The following is a 15,680-nucleotide window of genomic DNA, read 5'->3' on the forward strand; positions in this document are numbered from 1 at the left end:
AAAATTCAAATTATTTTTTTTACTGCAATGAGTTAAATTATTACACGAACAGAAAAAAAAATCTCTTCAATATTACGTGGAAAAAAGGGATCTTTCAGGTGATATATAACTTGTTGTGGGTGACGTAAAGTTATAGGATACATAAATAGAAATAACATAACACGGTTTTACTAAACATTAAAAAAAAAAAAAACTCCTACTTCAAGGGCTGCGCCTTATACTATGGTGAATTTTACGGGCCAGATCACATATGAGGTAGTGAGAAGCAAAGGGATGCAAGTGGCAAAATTAAAAATTTGGAGATAACCAGTACACATGGTAGGTGAACCCCTTCTCTGTCTTGGGGCAAGAGATGGTACTAGTTGCCCTGGTAGATGCTGCTGTACAACATGATTTAGAAAAAAAAAATCAATGAAAGCCTACCTAGGATGTTATCTTTAAACGCGTTTTACTCGAAACTTAAAATAGTCCACTTGCATCTCTTTGCTTCTCACAGCCTCATTTGAAGTTCAAACGCATTTATTTTTTTCTGGATAGCTTTAAAAAACACAGAAAAAGGAAAGATACTCAAGTGTGCTTTTGTGTGTGATGAAATATATAGCAAACAATGTTTTAGCAAAGATAAGAATAATCAGGACGGCTCAATATATATTAATTGCATTTTAATATGTTTCTCCCGTCTTGTAAAACTCTCTACCTGCTTACAACTTAAGGTGACAGTGACGTCACGACATGCCGAAGAAAAACCGAGTTAACAAATTAAACGGCACACTTAGTAGCTACCTACCCTACCTCCTTCGCGAATAAGTGGAGATCGCAACCTGTTATGAGCTGCTATTGTCTGGCGCATTTGATTCAAATGGATGAAATGCTCTTCGCTGCTTCGCTAGTAAAATTGGAAATATTTAACGATTGACAGAAATTATGAAAAAAAGTTTATGCATTGTGAGGCTCTAAGAATTTGTGCTCAGACTCTGACAATGTTTACCTCTGTTTCGGAAAATAGGGAGGGATAATTGGTGCTAAATTGAGCTGAGAAACTTTCTTAGTAGTTCTTCAAAAATATTCCAACTAAAATCCGGACCAATAACTCGTCTATTTTTCACTAAACTTCTCAAAAACAGGTAAACATTGTCAAGGTCAGAGCTCAACTAACCAGAGCTGCACTATATGTATGGGTTTAACTAACTATTTTAATTTCTAAAGTGAAGAGCGTAATTTAACCCAAATACCAGTCCAGGAGCTATTAACTATTTCCTTCGCTTGACTTTAGCTTGTTTCTCCACTATCAACTAAGCATGTAGTCGACTCTAGTTAAAAAACATTTTCAAATTGGCGTAAATTGCGTGTCCAACTACCGTTGACATTACTCTTATATAGTGACACTAGAAACTATAGTGACACTAGAAAAACTATATAGTGACGATCAGTCAGTTTCACAAAATATCTGTCTGGGGAATAACCCCGAATAATCACGTGTACACAACATGTACACCACGTACTGTGCGAGTGGACATGAACCAATAGAAAGTTTCCAAATTTTATCTTTTCCAAGGATAAGCCCTCTTTACAACCAGTTTAAGTTCTTACTCTTCCTCAGAAGGTTGCTGTCAGCCTCTGCCCATTCCTTATGTATTTATATCCCTAGCTGTATCTGTTTCTATCGAAATAATGTAGAGTAAATAGTTTGTACTACAAAACGTATTCAATAACTTTGACCTAAGGTTACATCAACTGTAATAATTCAAAAAAACATAACTTTAAACGTACATGCATGATTTTTAACTTTTATAAACTTATGAGCTGTTATTATGTATTTATATCCCTAACTGTATCTGTTTCTATCGAAATAATGTAGAGTAAATAGTTCGTACAACAAAACGTATTCAATAACTTTGACCTAAGATCACATCAACTGTAATAATTCAAAAAACATAACTTTAAACGTACATGCATGATTTTTAACTTTAATAAACTTATGGGCTGTTATTATGTATTTATATCCCTAACTGTATCTGTTTCTATCGAAATAATGTAGAGTAAATAGTTTGTACTACAAAACGCATTCAGTAATTTTGACCTAAGGTCACATCAACTGCAATAATTCAGAAAAAAAAAACATAACTTTAAACGTACATGCATGATTTTTTAACTTTCATAAACTTATGAGCTGTTATTATATATTTATGTATTTATATCCCTAACTCTATCTGTTTCTATCGAAATAATGTAGAGTAAATAGTTCGTACAACAAAACGTATTCAATAACTTTGACCTAAGATCACATCAACTGTAATAATTCAAAAAACATAACTTTAAACGTACATGCATGATTTTTAACTTTAATAAACTTATGGGCTGTTATTATGTATTTATATCCCTAACTGTATCTGTTTCTATCGAAATAATGTAGAGTAAATAGTTTGTACAACAAGACGTATTCAATATCTTTGACCTAAAGTCACATCAACTGTAATAATTTTTAAAAACATAACTTTAAACGTACATGCGTGATTTTTAACTTTTTATAAACTTATGAGCTGTTATTTTGTATTTATAAATTTATATCCCTAACTGTATCTGTTTCTATCAAAATAATGTAGAGTAAATAATTTGTACTATTTGCACTACAAAACGTATTCAATAATTTTGACCTAAGGTCACATCAACTGTAATAATTCAAAAAACCTAACTTTAAACGTACATGCATGATTTTAAACTTTTATACCTTATGGCTCTGAATTCAAGTCACTCGGCAACTGTCAAATATCTGAGAATCAAAGTATTGGAAAACAAACTAAAACATTATTCATATTAATATAAATAGACAAAAACAGTAAACTGAACCGCACGAAGGCCTAAATGCTTCTACCATCCGTCAATTACTGAGCAATCAAGTCTTCTCCTAATCTAGACACTGCCTGTAAATTAATTCCCAACTCTCCTTCATATCGTGGTGGATATCGCAGGATATTATGAAACGCTCGAACGTTGCTCATGATTGACTTCTCATTTGGTCTCTCTTTGGAATTTGACAGTGTAGCGGCTAAATGAGCGATTGTCCAATTGCTAACTCTGAATTGGTGGTTTCAATTTCGGAGAATGTTCGGATTTCAAATTTTAATCTTAAGGAGTTACATTGCATCATAAATGACCAAGCGACCAAAAATATTTTTATTGCTTATTTTAAAACTAAGGATTATGTCATACACACTGATAAAAGAGCACACGTAGAAGTGTGTTAATGTTGTGAAAATAACAACTTTTTTGAATAAGGATCAAAGTTTAAAGATAGTTTAAATTTGAGTTTGAATTTTTCATCTTGAATTAACTTTATCAGTGCAAAACTTCAGAAACAACCCTGTGTTTTCATACAAAAATGTATGTAATCAGTTTCATAATTGTTGTTGTTTTTTCCAATTTTAAACTATTTGATCTTGTAAATTTGTAAACTTTTAGAAACAATATTCCAACATAACTTTGTCCAAAATCAAAAGGAGAATGAATTACTTGCATCTTGCTCAGTAAAATTTTTTCAATTGAAAGAAGAAATATTTCTAACATTTTTGGAATACTATCTATATTGTAGAAAATGAATGAAACAATTACTCTAAGTTTCTTTATTCCGTTAAACTAAATTTGGTTAATTGAACGAAAAAAAAACAATGGTTTTCATTCTCTGATTCTGCATATTTCTCCAACAATATTTCCAGTGTGTTTACCTATCACGATTTTAAGGTTTTGATCATTTAGCAAAAAACATTTTTAAAATAGGAGCAAAAACAAAAAAGCATCAAAATTTTTAAAAATGAAATTTTCTTAGTTTTGTTATATTTTCAAAAAAAAGTGCGCATTAATTTTAATCTTAACAGAAAAACAATGATTTTTGTTCCCTAATTTTGCATATTTCTCCAACAATATTTCCGGTGTGTTTACCTATCATGATTTTAAGATAAGTATTGTGATCATTTAGCAAAAAACATTTTTTTAAATATGAGCAAAAAAACAAAAAAGCATTAAAATTTTTAAAAAGTGAAATTTTCTCATTTTTGTTATATTCTCAAAAAAAAGTGCGCATTAATTTTAATCTTAGCGGAAAAACAATGATTTTTGTTCCCTAATTTTGCATATTTCTCCAACAATATTTCCATTGTGTTTACCTATCACGGTTCTAAGCCTTACAGAACGTACAACAGGAAAGAAGAAAAATCAAGTCCATCCAAGCGCTCACGAATTTCCAATGAATTCACTGATAATCGAATTACCCGAACACGATCCAATATTTTGCCAACAATATTCCTGACATCGCCACTTCTCCCGGCTGTCCCTCCGAAGCAGTGAAGGAGGTAATAAAGACGAGCGCATAAAATGCATCATTCTCCATTAGCTTCCCCGCTAACACAGAGGGTCACGGGGAATAGAAGCCAGAACGTATCGCGGCATGGGAGCTGTCAGCAACAGCTGATGGTCCCGCGAAAAGTAATTTCATCACACACTATTGCTGGGCACCAGGAGAGTTAATCATTTCACGCACAGGTGACGTGGCCGAAGGTACACCCCCTCCCCACCCCTGTTTGTTTTTTTTTTTTTTGGAAGTTCCTGTTTCTGAAGTCTGATAAATTGTTTTCTTGGTTAGGTTGGGTTCTGGTTCTTTGAAAAAAACGAAAATCATTTTAGCTACCACTAGTTAAAGGTTGCACTATTTTATGTAAAAAAAAAGTGCTTAATCTGTAAGGAAAAGAGGTTTGCATAAATTTAAAGAAAATATGGAAGATTTTTTATATGAATATGCGTTTCTTGTTGCAATACATAATATCTGCCTGGCTTAGAAGTTCTAGTTAACATTGATGCAGGCGGTGTAAGAATTAATGTGGACCTTAACCTTTCGAGAGAGTTCACTGTAAAAAAATAATAATAATTAAAAAAAAAAAAAAAACACGATATATTTTACGGGAAAAAGTATTTGCTGAGCGCCACTACTTATTTACTATAATATCTCGTTTTGATATTAAAAAATGATTGCATTTTACAATAAAGTTTCCTTTCGACAACCTATGAAATAGACTACACAGTGATAAAATTCCAAATATTTTACTGAAAAAAAATTGCTGCTTGCCGGTACTTTTTTACAATGGAATCTCATTTCACTGGGAAAAGATGACGGCATTTTACAAAAAAGAAAAAAAATTCTTTCGACAGGTTAATGAAATCGATAATGCACTTATAAAAATCAAAATATTTTACAATAACAAGTACTTGCTGGGTGCCAGCAATTTTTTTTACCAAAACTACATTTTACAATTGAATTTGCGGTATAATGTAGGGGAGAAGATCGATCAGAGATCCAGACAGAGAGACTTTCACCTTTATATTAGTAAAGATATTGTATTTGTTTTGTGGGCATCATTTCATTTTTCATTTGTCGTTTGTTGATTAAAGTTAGCTTATCTTTATTATTACTCTACACAACAAAATCCATAATTTTTAGATTTAGCCGTATGATTTTTAGAATAAGTAAAATGATTAAAATATAACTTCTACTGTAATTTCTTTAAATGAATCTTTGTTATTGAACTGATGTGGCAATTACCAATCACTCTTGACAGAAAAGTAAAGAGCTCTTCAGAGCAACCCTGTTCTTTCCATTTCGTTTTTTATTTTTCAATAACCTTTATGAAAATGGATTCTTCTGAAACGAGGCGTGGCTACGTGCCAACCCTTGACGGTCCACTATATCAATATCCATTTAAATGCTTTAAACTGAGCAATCCCAGATAAAAATCATTTATAAGTCATCTAGTATGTTCAGTGGCCATTAATCATAACTCCAAAACAGATACATCCCTAATTTTTGCCAAATTTCCTACTTAAATGAATATTAAGACATCATTACTTCAAAGATAAGTCTGAAATACATCAGCAACAAGAATATCTCGATAACGAAAAACTTAAAAAAAAAAACACCTTATTTTTCAATTACTCAGATTAAATTACCACTTGAGAGCGCGTGATAAATAATTATTTCCGCTTAAGAGCAGCACGGATAGAGAGAAAAAAAACGCAAACTTCCATGTTAAAATTTAATGAAATATTAATGGAAAAATGTTTATTTTATGAAGACGGTGCAGCAACAGGCGCATATTTTGTTTTAGAAAATAAACATCCGAGCGCTTAAGATAAACATAGTGAACATAGAAGAAAATTAATGGCAGATATAATCGCGAAAACAAAAGCTTCAGCCTATAATGCGTTTATTCTTTTATCGCGCTGCAAGAAGTTTCCGTACGTTGTAAGTGCCATAATGATAGAATAAAAGTATTAATCCTAAAACCTTGGGATGATTAATCACCTACATTAATTAAAGGATTGCGCAAATGTTTGGCAGGAAGTACTTGGCGAGGGAATATGTTTTGCTTTAATTGGATTGAGAGAGCGAAATTGGTTCTCGTCTTTGGCGCCGAGCGTATAAATTTCTTAATACCTTAAAATTCAAAGCAAATGTTTTGGAAGGGTGAAAGAAAGGCGAATTAATTCGTGCTGAGTTTTAGAAATTGCAACCCATTTTTTTATTAATTACTTTAAGATCACCATATCCCTATTTTATTACGATAGCACTTTTTCTTAAATAATTATCATGATTTTATTGCATGGGGAAAATCTTTACTTTTATGCATTAATTTATTTAATATTGTTTCAGACAATTTAAAATTGAAGTTATTTAGACACATTGAACTTCAAAAAATAACAATATTTTTCCAATATTAACCAGTTTATCCCCTTCAGACCTGGTGTCCGGTATAACGGACATGCACTTTAAACAGCTGCTAATCATTTAATAATTGATTTAATCAGTTGATTTTTTTGTAGTTGACACTTTACATTCTGCTTATTATAATGTGTGAAAAAAATTTTCGTTTTGGGATTGACAACACTGACGTATAAGGATTGAGAGATAGAGAGTGGCAGTGGCGTAGCTAGACCCGACTTTCGGGGGGGTTACTTCTTTTATATCTATCTATCTATCTATCTATCTATATATATATATATATATATATATATATATATATATATATATATATATATATATATATATATATATATATATATATATATATATATATAATATGTATATATATATATATATAATCGCTTGGAATTTTTTACTTTTCTTCTTTTTTTTTCTTTCTCTTCTCTCTTCTTTTTCTCTTTTTTTTTTGAGACTAACGTTTCGGGGGGGGTTTTGTCCCCAAAACCCCCCCCTTAGCTACGCCCCTGGAGAGTGGCTCATTTCTAAAAACCATGGACTTTCATCTGAAAAGCGAGGTTTTTTTCCTGATTTTTTAAAAAATATATAATATTTAATTAATCGTTTCAAATGCTTATATTTTGTTTCATAATTGTTTCTAGAACATTTTATAATGAAGTTTGTTCGGTATTTTATCGTTTTTGTATATGAAATATTGATTTCAAAAATATAAGTCCGGAATATTGGACGTGCCATAACTCTTTTAATTTTTCTCCTACAAACTCAAAATTTTGTCTATAAGACACTCTTTACCATGGTGCACTGTGTAGCAAATATCAACATTTTTAGTCCAATATTTTATAATTCCGACTGAAGGGATTATATAACGTGGGGAGTGCCAGGGGCAACGTAGTTGTAGAGCGTGTACAAAAAAAAAAGAAAGAAAGAAAGAAAAACTTATGTTTATGAACTTTTTCTCTAGTCTTGACAAAAGTGAAATAAGGCTCGTTATTCGGTCTGCACGTCAGCCCAAAAAATGTGAGGAAATAGTTTTAACATACTGATTTGTTAGTTACATTAAAATACTTGATAACAGTATTTGCTGAAGACACTTCAAATCATGTTTTTCGATTAGAAGAAACCTTCTTCTATTCAGTAAATTACCGCCCAATAACCAGGGCTAAAGCAGAAATACTTGAAATACACAGCCAGCTCAGTCATTTCCAGCCGAGAACTGCAGTTTCGTGCTTATTAGCACTCATCAGCCCGGCATAGGAAAGTGACTGAGCTGGAGATGGAAAACCTCTTAAGGAAGCCAAGAAACAACAAACTGGTGCCAAACAAACTGGTAGCTAATATAGAATTAGCGCAGACCAGACGAGTGACCGAAGCAATGGTTCGGTTCAACTCGAGGATTGAAGGCAAGGCTTTAAATGTCTTGTTTTGCTAAGGTTATGAAAAGGAATGTCAAGAAAAGAGCATCAATATTTTACAAACTTACTTTCCACTCCAGAGTCCCCCGTATCTACTACTATTTGTGGCTTAACCAGTTGGATAAGACCCTGAAGACGGTTCTGATTTTTTGAACCAGACCAGAAACCGAACAATCCCGGGTCCAGCATTCCCAGAGGAATCGCTTTACTTGGAGGACCTCGTGACCAAGAGCATATTTAATGTCCCCAGTCACCATTAATAAAGATAGTGGATCTTCGACCAGCGAGGATCGAACCCGGGACTCTCCGGTCACAAGTCTGATGCCTTACCGATCAGCCACCACGGCCCTATTTAGAATATTACTGAAGCTCCTACGAAGAGTGCTTTATATTTCACCATGGATAAAGTTACGGAATAGTATCAATGCTAAAACAATGTATGATACAAAAATTTATTATATTATGCATTGAGATTTCACTTTACGTGGTAAAAGAAGTTTCGTCTCATATAATCACATATTAGATTGCCTAATGAATGTTACATAACAAGTTGCTGTTATTAGTTTCAATTGCACATTCCTATGATTAAAAAGTCGATTATTTTCAATTGCAAGAAAACTACATTCAAGACGTCGAGGCTTTAAAATGAAATTTATTTATCGAATCTAATTAATTTTTTCCGTTACTTCAACTTTTATCATTTCCTTAAAAGTAGTCAATCCAGTAAAAGAAAATTAAGGCCGATTTTTGAGTGAAATTTTTTTTGCGAATACAATACTTCCTTTTTGGTAAAAGGAAGTAAAAAAAGGTGAATAAACGCATTTGAAGTTCAGATTCTAGGTAAGCTGTCATTGATTTTTTTTTTAAATTCTGCTGTAAACAGCACCACAAGGGATACTAGTTCTATATCTTCCCCTCAGACATAGGAGAGGTTCTCCTACCATTTTTGTATTAATGGTTGGCATAATAATTTGGAGATAATGCAGGTTATCTCCAAATTTTTAATTTTGGCATTTACATATCTTTGTTTCTCACTGCCTCAATTACCATTTATTTTAACGTAATAATATATTTCTGAAACATAATACTTATTTTAGCCTAATAAAAGATGGTACTATTTTATAGTTTTATGCTTTAGAGTGGTATTTTCATATTTTACGCCTTGTTTTATTTCCTTTTACAAACGAGCTGATGTTTGAAAGGCATCACATGACTTCCTTTTACTCGAATTTAATGCAATTTTCCCATTACTGGCAATTTTAATGTGATTCAATTGTTTACTCTCTAACTGTTGGTGACAGTGGACAAATTGAAACCAAATTTAAAAAAAAGAAAAATTATCGCCAAATTCGCGCCAAGTTGGCGACATAGCTTGGCGATCAAAAGACTGACGATATATCGCCAAGTGTCCGACAAATTATGACACAACTTGATTTTTACATCGAAATTAACAATGATTTCCCCCCAAAAAGGGGCAAAAACAACCCCTTAGGAACATTCGAATGCAACCAAAAGGGAAGGTGCACAACTAGACCCCACTAGGAGTCTACGTACCAAATTTCAACTTTCTAGGACATTCCGTTCTTGAGTTATGCGAGATACATATGCACATACATACGTACATACGGACGTCACGAGAAAATTCGTTGTAATTAACTCGGGGGTCGTCAAAATGGATATTTCGGGTGTCTGTACGAGTGATAGGGTCGAAAAAAAAAACTCAACATTCATTAGGGGGTGAGAAAAATGGAAATTAAGGCTGATTTTTGAGTGAAATTTTTTTCGCGAATACAATACTTCCTTTTTTTGTAAAAGGAAGTAAAAAGGAAGTATTGTATTCACGAAAAAAATTTCACTCAAAAATCGGCCTTAATTTCCATTTTACTCACTCCCGAATAAATGTTGAGTTTTTTTCGATCCGCCCACACTTGGATATATGCCTAGGAACGTACAAACACCCGAAATACCCATTTTGACGATCCCCGAGTTTTTGATGGGGAAACAAAGCTATTTCAACAACATTCAACTACCGACATTCCAGGAAATTATATTTTTTATCCTTTAGATTCTCCTGGCTTGTAAGCATGAAGATCTGATCAGTTAAATACAAAAATCCCCCTTTCGGTTATTGAGAGAAAGATATCCGGCAAACTAAATCCCCTCCCGACCGATTTCAGTTACTTTAGCATGTCGAAGAGGCGGAATCACGGGACGAATTTTTGATGGAAAACAAATCCTGAGAACTCAGACACGAGGCTAAAGCAGTAATTAGAAACGGTCAGGGCGGGAAAAAATAGTCTATTTGTTCAACTTGGGGGAAGGAAAAGGAAACGAGAGAAAGTACAAGATAGGGACAAGAAAGAAGCGGAGGATCGCTGCTTTCCTTTTTTGTACAGGAATATTCTTTATCGTTTTCGGTGGTCCTCTTCTTTTTCGCAAACAGAAAGGAGTGACTTGGAAGTAAAAGGATGGATCAAACAATAGGGGTGAGCAGACGAAACCTATTTAATAAAGAGGAAGATGAAACTTTCTTTTAAAAAGGAGTGTTGGGTAAAGATTTACTGAACACTTTGTTTTAGATGTAGTATTTAGCAGAATATTTGTGAATCAGTTTTTGCATTTGTATTTATTGAAAACGAAACCTATTTAATAAAGACGAAGGTGAAACTTTCTTTTAAAAAAGAATTTTGAGTAAAATTCACTGAACGCTTTGTTTCGTATGTAGTATTCAGCAGAATATTTGTGAATCAATATTTGAATTTGTATTTGTTGAGAACGAAAACTAATTAATGCAGATGAAGGTTAAAGAGATTTTTTTAATAACAAAGTAGTTAAGTAAAGTTTTACTTCCTATGAATTTGGAAGAATACTTGAGAAAAGATTTTTGGCAATGGCAAACAAAAAGATGTTAGTGGATTAGAAAAAAAAAGATGAGTAAGCGCATTTAAAGTTCAGATCCTAGGTAAGATATCATTGATTTTTTAAAAATCCTGCTGTAAACAGCACCACAAGGGATACTAGTGCTATATCTTCCCCTGAGACATAGGAGAGGTTCTCCTACCATTTGTGCAAGTTATCTCCAAATTTTTAATTTTGGCATTTACATATCTTTGTTTCTCACTGCCTCAATTACCATTTATTTTAACATAATAATATATTTCTGAAACATCTCATTTTTGCCTAATAAAAGGGGGTACTAATTTATAGTTTTATGCTTTAGGTTGGTATTTTCATATTTTACGCCTTTTTTTACTTCCTTTTACAAAAAAGGAAGTATTGTATTCACGAAAAAATTTTCACTCAAAAATCGGCCTTAATTTCCATTTTACTCACCCCAGATTAAATGTTGAGTTTTTTTCGATCCGACCACACGTGGATATATGCCTAGGAACGTACAGACACCCGAAATACCCATTTTGACGATCCCCGAGTTTTTGATGGGGAAACAAAGCTATTTCAACAACTTTCAACAACAGACATTCCAGGAAATTATATTATTTTATCCTTTAGATTTTCCTGGCTTGTAAGCATGAAGATTTGATCAGTTAAATACAAGAATCCCCCTGCGGTTATTGAGAGAAAGATATCCGGCAAACTAAATCCCCTCCCGACCGATTCCAGTTACTTTAGCGTGTCGAAGAGGCGGAATCACGGGACGAATTTTTGATGGAAAACAAATCCTGAGAACTCAGACACGAGGCTAAAGCAGTAATTAGAAACGGTCAGGGCGGGAAAAAAATAGTCTATTTGTTCCACTTTGGGAAGGAAAAGGAAACGAGAGAAAGTACAAGATAGGGACAAAAAAGAAACGGAGAATCGGTGCTTTCCTTTTTTGTACAGGAATATTCTTTATCATTTTCCGTGGTCTTCTTTTTCGCAAACAGAAAGGAGTGACTTGGAAGTAAAAGGATGGATAAAACAATAGGGGTGAGCAGACGAAAACTATTTAATAAAAGACGAAGGTGAAACTTTTTAGTAAAAAAGAGTGTTGAGTAAAGATTTACTGAACGCTTTGTTTTGTATGTAGTATTTAGCAGAATATATGCGAATCAATTTTTGCATTTGTATTTATTGAAAACGAAACCTATTTAATAAAGATGAAGTTGAAACTCTTTCTTTTAAAAAAGAGTTTTGAGTAAAGAGTGTTGAGTAAAGATTTACTGAGCGATTTGTTTTGTGTGTAGTATTTAGCAGAACATTTGTGAATCACTTTTTGCATTTGCATTAATAAGAAAGGAAACCTATTTAATAAAGACGAAGGTGAAATTTTCTTTTAGAAAAGAGTGTTGAGTAAAATTCTCTGAACGCTTTGTTTCGTATGTAATATTTAGCAGAATATTTGCGAATCATGTTTTGCATTTGTATTTATTAAAAATGAAACCTAATTAAAAAAGATGAAGGTGAAACTTTCTTTTTTAAAAAAAAGTGTTGAGTAAAGATTTACTGAGCGCTTTGTTTTGTATCTAGTGTTTAGCAGAATATTTGTGAATCAATTTTTGCATTTGCATTTATTAAAAACGAAACCTAATTAATAAAGACAAAGATGAAACTCTCTTTCTTTTAAAAAAGAGTGTTGAGTAAGGATTCACTGAACGCTTTGTTTCGTATGTAGTATTTAGCAGAATATTTGTGAATCAATATTTGAATTTGTATTTGTTGAAAACGAAAACTAATTAATGCAGATGAAGGTTAAAAAGAGTTTTTTAATAACAAAGTAGTTAAGTAAAGTTTTACTTCCTATGTATTTGGAAGAATACTTGAGAAAAGATTTTTGGCAATGGCAAACAAAAAGATGTTAGTGGATTAGAAAAAAATAAGATGAGTAAACGCATTTAAAGTTCAGATCCTAGGTAAGATTTCATTGATTTTTTAAAAATCCTGCTGTAAATAGCACCACAAGGGATACTAGTTCTATATCTTCCCCTGAGACATAGGCGAGGTTCTCCTACCATTTGTGCAGGTTATCTCCAAATTTTTAATTTTGGCATTTACATATCTTTATTTCTCACTGCCTCAATTACCATTTATTTTAACATAATAATTTATTTCTGAAACATAATACTTTTTTTAGCCTAATAAAAGAGGGTACTAATTTATAGTTTTATGCTTTAGGTTGGTATTTTCATATTTTACGCCTTTTTTTACTTCCTTTTACAAAAAAGGAAGTATTGTATTCACGAAAAATTTTTCACTCAAAAATCGGCCTTAATTTCCATTTTACTCACCCCCGAATAAATGTTGAGTTTTTTTTCGATCCGACTACAAATGGATATATTCCTAGGAACGTACACACACCTGAAATACCCATTTTGACGATCCCCGAGTTTTTGATGGGGAAACAAAGCTATTTCAACAACTTTCAACTACAGACATTCCAGGAAATTATATTTTTTATCCATTAGATTCTCCTGGCTTGTAAGCATGAAGATTTGATCAGTTAAATACAAGAATCCCCCTGCGGTTATTGAAAGAAAGATATCCGGCAAACTAAATCCCCTCCGACCGATTCCAGTTACTTTAGCGTGTCGAAGAGGCGGAATCACGGGACGAATTTTTGATGGAAAACAAATCCCGAGAACTCAGACACGAGGCTAAAGCAGTAATTAGAAACGGTCAGGGCGGGAAAAAATAGTCTATTTGTTCCAGTTGGGGAAGGAAAAGGAAACGGGAGAAAGTACAAGATAGGGACAAGAAAGAAACGGAGGATCGGTGTTTTCCTTTTTTGTACAGGAATATTCTTGATCGTTTTCGGTGGTCTTCTTCTTTTTCGCAAACAGAAAGGAGTGACTTGGAAGTAAAAGGATGGATAAAACAATAGGGGTGAGCAGACGAAAACTATTTTATAAAGACGAAGGTGAAACTTTCTTTTGAAAAAGAGTGTTGAGTAAAGATTTACTGAGTGCTTTGTTTTAGATGTAGTATTTAGCAGAATATTTGTGAATCAGTTTTTGCATTTGTATTTATTGAAAACGAAACCTACTTAAAAAAGATGAAGGTGAAACTTTCTTTTAGAAAAGAGTGTTAAGTAAAATTCACTGAATGCTTTGTTTCGTATGTAGTATTTAGCAGAATGTTTGTGAATCAATTTTTGCATTTGCAGTTATTGAAAACGAAACCTAATTCATTCAGATGAAGGTGAAACTTTCTTTTAAAAAAGAGTGTTGAGTAAAGATTTACTGAGCGCTTTGTTTTGTATGTAGTATTTGGCAAAATATTTGTGAATCAATTTTTGCATTTGCATTTATTGAAAACGAAACATATTTAGTAAAGACGAAGGTGAAACTTTCTTTTAAAAAAGAGTGTTGATTAAAGATTCCCTGAAAGCTTTGTTTCGTATGTAGTATTTAGCAGAATATTTGTAAATCAATTTTTGCATTTGCATTTATTGAAAACGAAACCTGTTCGATTAAGACGAAGGTGAATTTTTCTTTTAAACGAGCTGATGTGTGCATCACATGACTTCCGTTTACTCCAATTTAATGTCATTTCCCCATTACTGGCAATTTTGATGTGACTCAATAGTTTACTCTCTAAATATCACCAACAGAGGCTAAATTAAAACCAGATTTTAGAAAAAATCGGCAAATTTGTTGCCAGGTTGGCAACAAAACTTGGCGACAAAAAAACTCGCAATGTATCGCCAAGTATCCGCCAAATTATAACGCCACTTGAGTTTACATCGAAATCAAAAATCATTTCCCTCCAAAAAGGAGCAAAAGACCCATTTAGATAACACCCGAATGCAATTAAAAGAGGAGGTGTAAACCGAACTCATTTTATCGTTCGGTTTACATTGTGTGGACTTTTAGTTCTTTTTTGCACTGATGAAGGGGCTTGCATGTGACAGCCCCGAAACAGCTGTTTGCTGAGTTTTTAACTCTTTTATACTACTTTATTTGTACTTTATACACGTTGTTGTCATTTTTACTCATTCCATAGTACAAAGTTTTCGACTGCTTTTTTACAAAGCATACAAGTTGTTTTTGACAACAGTCGAAAAACAAACATGTGTCCTTTTTAAGATTGGTTGTTTGGTAGGTGCAATTGGGATCTCTTTCGTAATTGGCTATTTGTTGTCCCATCATTTGATTTTCATATTATATAGTGATTAGAGATATATTAAGGTAGACCGCGGCACGTTTAGGGGGATTTTTTCAATGAATTTTCTAAACTACGTTTTAACTATGGAAATTTTTGACATTGCGTTTTTATAAAGCAGTTTACGGAGTCAAAATTGGTATATTTGGTTGTTGCTTAGTTTGTGTTTCTAACCGTTAAAAAAATTATTTTTGAGTCCAAGTCGGTTGCGTAAACGTTTATTTTGACGCCTAACGTGGTTCTGTTAGTATTTTGAATATGATGTCTTACTATGTTAAAAAAAAAAGCAAATTCATAACAGACTGAGTTGTGTATAAAGTAAAAGCTGAACAGGCATAAAGACTGCACTACATGATTGTAAGCTATAAGATACGAATTTATAGCTCAATTAAATTTAAATGGCG

General features: G+C 32.8%; 1 protein-coding gene across 1 annotated transcript in view; it reads right to left on the reverse strand.

Moving 5' to 3' along the window:
* The window catches only part of LOC129227381 (uncharacterized), a 77,683-nt gene that overhangs the window by 22,534 nt on the left and 39,469 nt on the right, over nucleotides 1-15,680 (reverse strand). The gene's annotated exons all lie outside the window — the stretch shown is intronic.

The sequence above is a fragment of the Uloborus diversus genome, chromosome 1, assembly GCF_026930045.1.
Source record: "Uloborus diversus isolate 005 chromosome 1, Udiv.v.3.1, whole genome shotgun sequence".
In the NCBI taxonomy this organism is placed as follows: Eukaryota; Metazoa; Arthropoda; class Arachnida; order Araneae; family Uloboridae; genus Uloborus; species Uloborus diversus.